General features: G+C 36.0%; 1 pseudogene; it reads right to left on the bottom strand.

Annotated features, from left to right (window-relative positions):
* Positions 1–2393: 2393 nt before the first annotated feature.
* LOC101342652 (sorting nexin-7-like) lies at positions 2394–3730 on the bottom strand (annotated as a pseudogene).
* Between the last annotated feature and the right edge of the window lie 3730 nt (positions 3731–7460).

Genomic DNA, 7460 nt, shown 5'->3' with positions numbered 1-7460 from the left:
CTTTCCAGATTATGATCTTATATACTAAGCCCATGTTCTCATAAGCTTCTCATTTTTTGAATTTCATGCATTTTTCATGTTTCATCAAAATTTGGTCTGATTTTTTTTTTTTGGCAGATGAATTCCTCCTAAACAATTAAACTGATACCAGGTTAATTAATGTTCTCTTTATTAAAATATAGAATTGTAAGAAATTTTTACTTAACTGCATCTAAGTCATCTTTCACCCTATGCTAAAGCACATGGCATCATAACTTGTATGTAAGTCATCAACACAAATGATTTTATTTTTCTAAAATCAATTAATGAATGAGTCTACTTTCACTTTATTTGTTCATTAAAATTATTGATATTAGGTGTTTTTATTTCCAACATCCTGTCATAAATTCCCAGTGAAGAAAATGCCACCCTACCCTTACTGAGTTTATTTAGGAATAAATGAATTTTCCAGCTCTTTGCATGCAGAAGCAAATGTTTCCTTACTATCCAGGAAATTTCAAGGACACATAAGTTTTGTATAATCCTGTTCATTAATAAATGAATAGCGCGTTATACTGTAAGACTCTCTTCTGATATATTTTTGTATTGTCGCAGGGAAGATTCACGGTGATTATTGTTGTTGTTGTTAGGTGCCATCGCGTTGGTTCTGACTCATAGCGACCATATAGAACAGAGTAGAATGGCCCCGTAGGGTTTCCAAGGAGCAGCTGGTAGATTAGAACTGCCAACCTTTTGGTTAGCAGCCAAGCTCTTAACCACTACGCCACCAGGGTCCATGATTATTATAGACATTTTTATTCTTTTATAAACTTTTCAGTTGTGGAGGACGTAAAAGTATATTCTAAATGTTATGTTTCAGGAAGTATTGCCATTCAAAGAGATGTGAACTTATTTAGTTGGATTAAGTAAGCTTTGCCAATGTTGGCATTTATTATATATGTTTATATATGGTAAAGAACTCTAAAAGTACATGTGAGTTAGTAAAAGAATAAAACACATGTTCTCAAAATCACTGATGGCTGGAGTACATTAAATTGTTTTTATAAGTATGTGTTTGTGTGTCTTTTTCTTCTAATTTAGACTCATTTTATGTTTGAATAGTTAAGCCTACTAAATTAGATGGGTTTAAGAGCCAACGTTTCATTGTGAGAACACATATCGGACAATTTGGACATCTCATAAGACCAATGCTTTAATACAATCAATACTACTTAATGTGGGTAAGCTCAATACATAATATAGAAAATAAACACAAGGAAATCAAGCTATATTTTACTTCTGCATACTAAACTATAACATGGCAGAATTTTTTATTTTTTCATCTTACTGCACGGAAAGTTCCATAAAACTCCATGTATCCCAGAGCCTGTGAAATGGCACTGGATAAAATCAATAATAAATAAAATTTTATTTTTAAGCTTCAAAGTATTACCAACAATAGAGAATTATCTAAAAAAAAATACCTTCAAAGCTTTTGTAAGAAATATGTTTGGCAGTTTCTTTTTGCTGGTGATTGTGGTGTTTGATTTGAATATCAATAAAGGTTCTACTATAAAAATAGTTACAATACATTACTTGAGTTTTTTTTTCCCCCTTTCACCTTTTTAAAAAATTATTTTATTTTCATTGTTGTTGAGAATATATACAGCAGAACAAACACCAATTCAACAATTTCTACATGTATAATTCAGTGACATTAATTACAGTCTTCAAATTGTACACTATTTTCACCCTTCTTTTCTGAGTTGTTTCTCCCCCATTAACATGAAGTCACTGCCACCCTAAGTTATCAGTCTAATCTTTTGAGTTGCTCTCGTCATTTTGATCCCGTATAGATAGATTTTAAATGAGCACAATGCTAAAGGCAGACATTCTTTACTAGTTAAGCTAAACTATTATTTTGGTTTTTAGAAGACTTAAAGGGATATTTTTGGTTTAAGGTTTAAAGACTATCTCAGAGCAATAGTTTTAGGGGCTCATCCAGCCTCCATGGCTCCAGAAAGTCTGGATTCCATGGTTGAAATTCCGTCCTAGTTTTCCTGCTTTTGATCAGGATTCTTCTCTGTGTATTTTTTTCATATTATACTTTTTATTAAAACTGTATCTACAATATATTTAAAATGTAATGTCCCACAGACAAATATTTAAGGAAAAAAATTTTCATATGCAATTATTGGTACACAAATTTAAGAATATAATTAAAACGCAGCTATATATATATATATTCAAATTCATGTCAATGACCTGGAATACTTAAATTTTCAAGTTGTTGATTTTCCAGATAGTGTAAAACATTTTTTCATCCACTTTATAGAAGACATAGCCCTTGCAGAAAGAATAACTTTGGTTGATAAATACTGTCTCCCAAAATCACACAGAAGTCCTCATAGGGATTAAGATTTATACTGAGAGGTTTCTTCCAAATGGAGGTCAGTCTGTGATGTAAGGAAGGATTCCCACGTAGCAAGGCACAGTTCGTAATAGTTGATATTCTACTCTGCCATATCTGTAAATGCTGACTTGATATCACTTTGCATATTTTATTTCCATTGTTTCTAATCTGCTTTCAGGGCATTATTAGTACATTCCACTCTATCTTCAAGTTTTCCAATCTCTTCTGTAAGTAGCTCAGTACCTGCCTTTTTGTAGGTTAAAACTTCAACTTTGGAATGCAGTTCTGCTTGTATTTGGTCTCTTCATAACACCCATTAACATTTCCCTATAAAGCACATACTTGTGTAGGACAGGCAGCATGGTCTCTGAGAGTCTGAACATTCGTTTTTCAGTGGCCTTACAGCATTTGTCAATGCAGCTGGCAACATCTTTCAGGCTTTCAATCAGATCTTCTTCTGATGCCAACCACAGAATATGAACTGGGCCATATTCTTTCATTTCCTCAAAATATTCCCTATCTTCCTTGTAAATTCTCTGAGATATTTTATTGATCAAATTTAGTTTTTGACTAAATGTTTCAATAAACTTATTCATATCCATGAACTCCTCTGGGTGGTTTTTAACTTCTCATTGAGGATGCAACAGCTCTGTTTACCTCATCATTTTTAGCAATCCACACCCTTGCTTGTGAAAAGAGAGTTCCGAAGTCTGTGCAGTAATAAAAACTCTTAAGTCTTCATTAAATGTTAAAGTCGGATGATCAGCAATTCAGTTCAAAAATTTATGCAATGCCTTTCTGTGTGTCTCAAAGAAGTCATCATTGAAGTGTTCCACCATTCCTTTCACTATAAAATTTCTGGTAATAGAGGAATAAACAGAGTGGGATGTGCTTCTTCAAGTTTTCCTTTCAACCACAGGAAATCTTGATAACATCTTCTAACTTCAAATTCACTAGAGTCAAATTCACCAAACAATCCTATAAGTAATGAAAGTTTCAATTGCAGTAACATGACTTTCAGGTTCATCAGCTATAATGAACAGATTCTTCAAATCTGGCTCATCTTCAATCTGATTTGTCTTATCATTGATAAAGGGGATGTTGGTATCATAGGGCTGAAGGAATTCATGTCCATCAATGAGCACTGGAATACCTCCAGGTCTTCTTTGTCCATATCAAGCACCTCCGCCTGCAGCAGGATGTAGAAGCCACTACTGCTGGAGCTGAGGGTGTCCATCCCCGCTCCCTACTCCACTCCCTGCCCCCGCTCTCCCTGCCAGTGCCCCCAGCCCAGAGGCCTGAAGAGAGTGGCTGAGATGAACAACACTCACCCTTCATCCAGAGAGTCAGAATTCTTCTGTCTTAAAGTGACTGTGACTTAAAAACAGATTGTTATACTCTTCAGTGTGTCTGACCATGGTCTGTTTCACTGCTACAGATAGCTCAGCCTGAAATATTTGGGGACATGAGAAATGATCACCAGATGGAAATGTGATCTCAGAGGCAATTACTTTTATTTTCAAAAAAGGGAGGTATCTGGCTAAATGTGACAGCTCAGGCCAAGAAGCATTAAGATGACTTGATATTCAGCCCCAGAAAGTTCACAGAGTCCCTCAAATCTATCCTGGTTGAGGTCAGTATTAATGTAAAAATAAATGTCTCCAAAATTTCAAAAATAATATATGATCACTTACTCTTAATCTCCTGACATAATATTAAGAAAGAATGTCAGAAAATACTTTTCTCAGTGTTCTTGAAGGCACCTGAACTTATTAAATAAAATGATGCCTATGTATTCATATAGAAAAGCCAAAACACTAATATTCCCTTTGAAAGGAGAATGTTTAAAAAAAAAAAAAAAAGGAAGAGGAAGAGATGGTGGAGAAAGAGAAAACGGAGACAAAGACGGAAATGAAGAAGTAGTTGACTGATGCAGAAAAACTATGAACTCATACAGAATTCAGGTGATACCTAAGAAAGGAAAGGTTAATCCAACTCATGACTTTCCTTTTGTGTACCAACAACTTTTGAAAAAATCAACCAGTTGGATATCAGCAATTGTCCCAGACACAGATGGTGAGGACTGCTCTCAAATCAAACCCAAGGCATGGCCTACTTTGAGCTTCAACTTGACTTGAATGTTTATTCCAGGTATGACTGAGTGCAGTAAGAATAAAATTCTTCAGTCCAAAAGAATAATGTCTTCTCTTACTACCTTTTCTCTTTTCTTAACACTGTTAATTTAACAAATTTATTAATTGGCAGAATGAAACCAAGGGAAATCTAACCTTAGCCCTTCTCTTTTCATCTGAACCTCAGGCATTTCAGTAGGAACCCAAAAATACCCCACCATTTCCCAACAACAGATGCATCATTCCTCAAGACTGAGTAAACAAATGCCAAGGAAATAAAGAGAGAAAACAAGATTTAAAAAAAAGTAAGTTAGCTAGGGAAATTTAAAAAAAAAAAAGTAAACAAAGCTAAGAGGGGGAAATATACAGAGTTAAGTGAAACTATGCAAATGGCAAACATTGAAAATAAATGTGAATTGATTAAAAGTGAATATTCATATTTTGTCTTAAACTGGGTTCTCTAGAGAGGCAAAGCCGATAAAGCGTATAAACATTCATACAGAGAGATTTATATTAAGGAAATGGCTCACGTAACTGTAGAGGTTGGAACATCCCAAGCCTGTGGCTCAGGCTGGAGACTTCTTATGATTCATGTAGCCGCAGGGGCTGGCGAACACAAAATCAGCAAGTCAGACAGCCGAGCTCTGGCTCACAGGCTATGAAGACTGACGATTGGCAAGCAAGACATCAGGTAAGCTGCGAGCACAAGTGTCAAGAATTGGAGGTCGGACAAACGGGAGCAAGCTACAGAATCCAGAGTGAGAAAAAGCTCTTGAGCCTTGCCAGAAAGTCCACTTATATTGGATGAAAGCCACACCCCCAAAGAAACTCCTTTTCAACTGACCGGCTACTCACAGCAGATCCCATCATGGAGATAATCACATTATATCAAATCTCATCATGGAAGGGATCACATTATCATACAATGCCAAACTACGTCATAACTTCCAAACCACTGAGAATCATGGCCCAACCAAGTTGACACCCAAGCTTAAAGATCACATACTGGGACAGATTATAAAATAAATATAAGCTTTCATTAGACAATTCAATCCTAAAACAATATGTTCTATAAAGTTAATACAAATTTTAAAAAATGAGTATAGGCACGTGTCTCAGTCATCTAGTGCTGCTCTAACAGAAATACCACAAGTGGATGGCTTTAGCAAAGAGAAGTTTTTCTCTCACAGTCCAGTAGGCTATAAGTCCAAATTCAGGGTGTCAGCTCCAGGTGAACGCTTTCTCTATCAGCTCTGGAGGAAGGTCAGTGTCATTAATTTTTCTTTGGTCTGGGAGCTTCTTTGCGCAGGAACCTTAGGTCCAAAGGATGCGCTCTGCTCCCGGCACTGCTTTCTTGGTGGTATGAGGTTCCCATGTGTCTCTCACTTCTCTCTTTTATATCTCAAAAGAGATTGCATTAAGACACTAATGTTGTCAACCTCAGTATAACCTCATCACAGTGATAGAATTTACAACACATAAGGAGATCACATATAATCTCATCATAGTCATAGAGTTTAGAACACATAAGGAAATCACATCAGATAACACAATCATACAATACTGGGACTCATGACCCAGCCAAGCTGACAGATACTTTTGGGAGACACAACTCAATCCATGACAGCATGTAAGTTGAGAAATGTTACAACAAAGAGGTATAGCAATATTAATAGCAGACAGAAAATAATTCTAGGAGTTAAACTTTAAATGTTAATACCAGGATTGTTTTACTTAGATAGAAGTTAAAACTCATATTAAAGATATAATAATCATGGAATTTTAAGTCCCAAATATGACACGATATTACAGCTAAAAGTATAAAAAATAAAAACAAACATTTTGCAGATGCAATGGTCACTCTATATGATAATTAAAATCTGCTGCAAATGACCTCTTTAAAAGTATTAAAAAGTGAACAAGTAACCTTGAAGACTAAGGTGTACCTGACCCAAGCCATGGTTTTTTCAATTACCTCATATGCATGAGAAAGCTGGACAATGAATAAGAAAGAAAGACCAAGGAAGAACTGATGCATTTGAATTATGGTGTTGGTGAAGAACATAGAATATGCCATGAACTGCCAAAAGAAAGAACAAATTTGTCTTGGAAGAAGTACAGCCAGAATTCTCCTTAAATGAGATAATGGCAAGACTTCATCAAACATGCTTTCAACATGTGATCAGGTGGGACTAGTCCCTGGAGAAGGACATCATGCTTGGTGAAATAGAGGGTCAGAGAAAAATAGATTAGACCCTGAACAATATGGACTGACACAGTGGCTGCAATACTAAGGTCAAATGGCAGTGATTATGAGGATGGCACAGGATTGGGCTGTGTTTCATTCTGTTGTACTTAAGGTCTCTGTAAGTAGGAACCAAATTGTTGGCACCTAATAACAACAACAATACGATGTAAACTTGCAGACTGTTGTGGTGTGCATAGTATACACCCCAATCTGATTGAATTCTTTGGCCAATTAAATGTAGGAGGAGGTCAAAGCCTTAAGAGACGCCTCTTACTTGATGTCTTGTGCTTCTGTTATTCACCTTTTTATGAACATATCCATTGGCACAAGGAAAATAAAGAGACACAACCAATTTCTGTCATACGAACTGTAACTCATGGTGACTCAATGTGTGTCATGGTAGAACTGTGCCACATATGGTTTTCAACGGCTGATTTTTCTGATGAAGATCACCAAGGCGTTCATATTAGTCACCTCTGGGTGAATTCAAACTTTTAACCTTTTGGTTACCATCAAAATGTGTTAACCTGGAGACTTCCAGCAAAATGGCACTCTAGGCAGAAGCACCACGCTATCCCGCCACAGCAAAGATCCGAAAAACTAAGCCGAACAGAGAAAAAAAAACAATCCTGAAAACCTAAAACATCAAATGAAGAGATAAAGAACTCAGCCAAGCACCAAATGGAGT

This window comes from Trichechus manatus, unplaced genomic scaffold (assembly GCF_000243295.1).
Source record: "Trichechus manatus latirostris isolate Lorelei unplaced genomic scaffold, TriManLat1.0 scaffold00012, whole genome shotgun sequence".
Taxonomy (NCBI): Eukaryota; Metazoa; Chordata; class Mammalia; order Sirenia; family Trichechidae; genus Trichechus; species Trichechus manatus.
The sequence above is the reverse complement of the archived record's forward strand: the minus strand, read 5'-3'. Positions and strand labels throughout refer to the sequence as shown.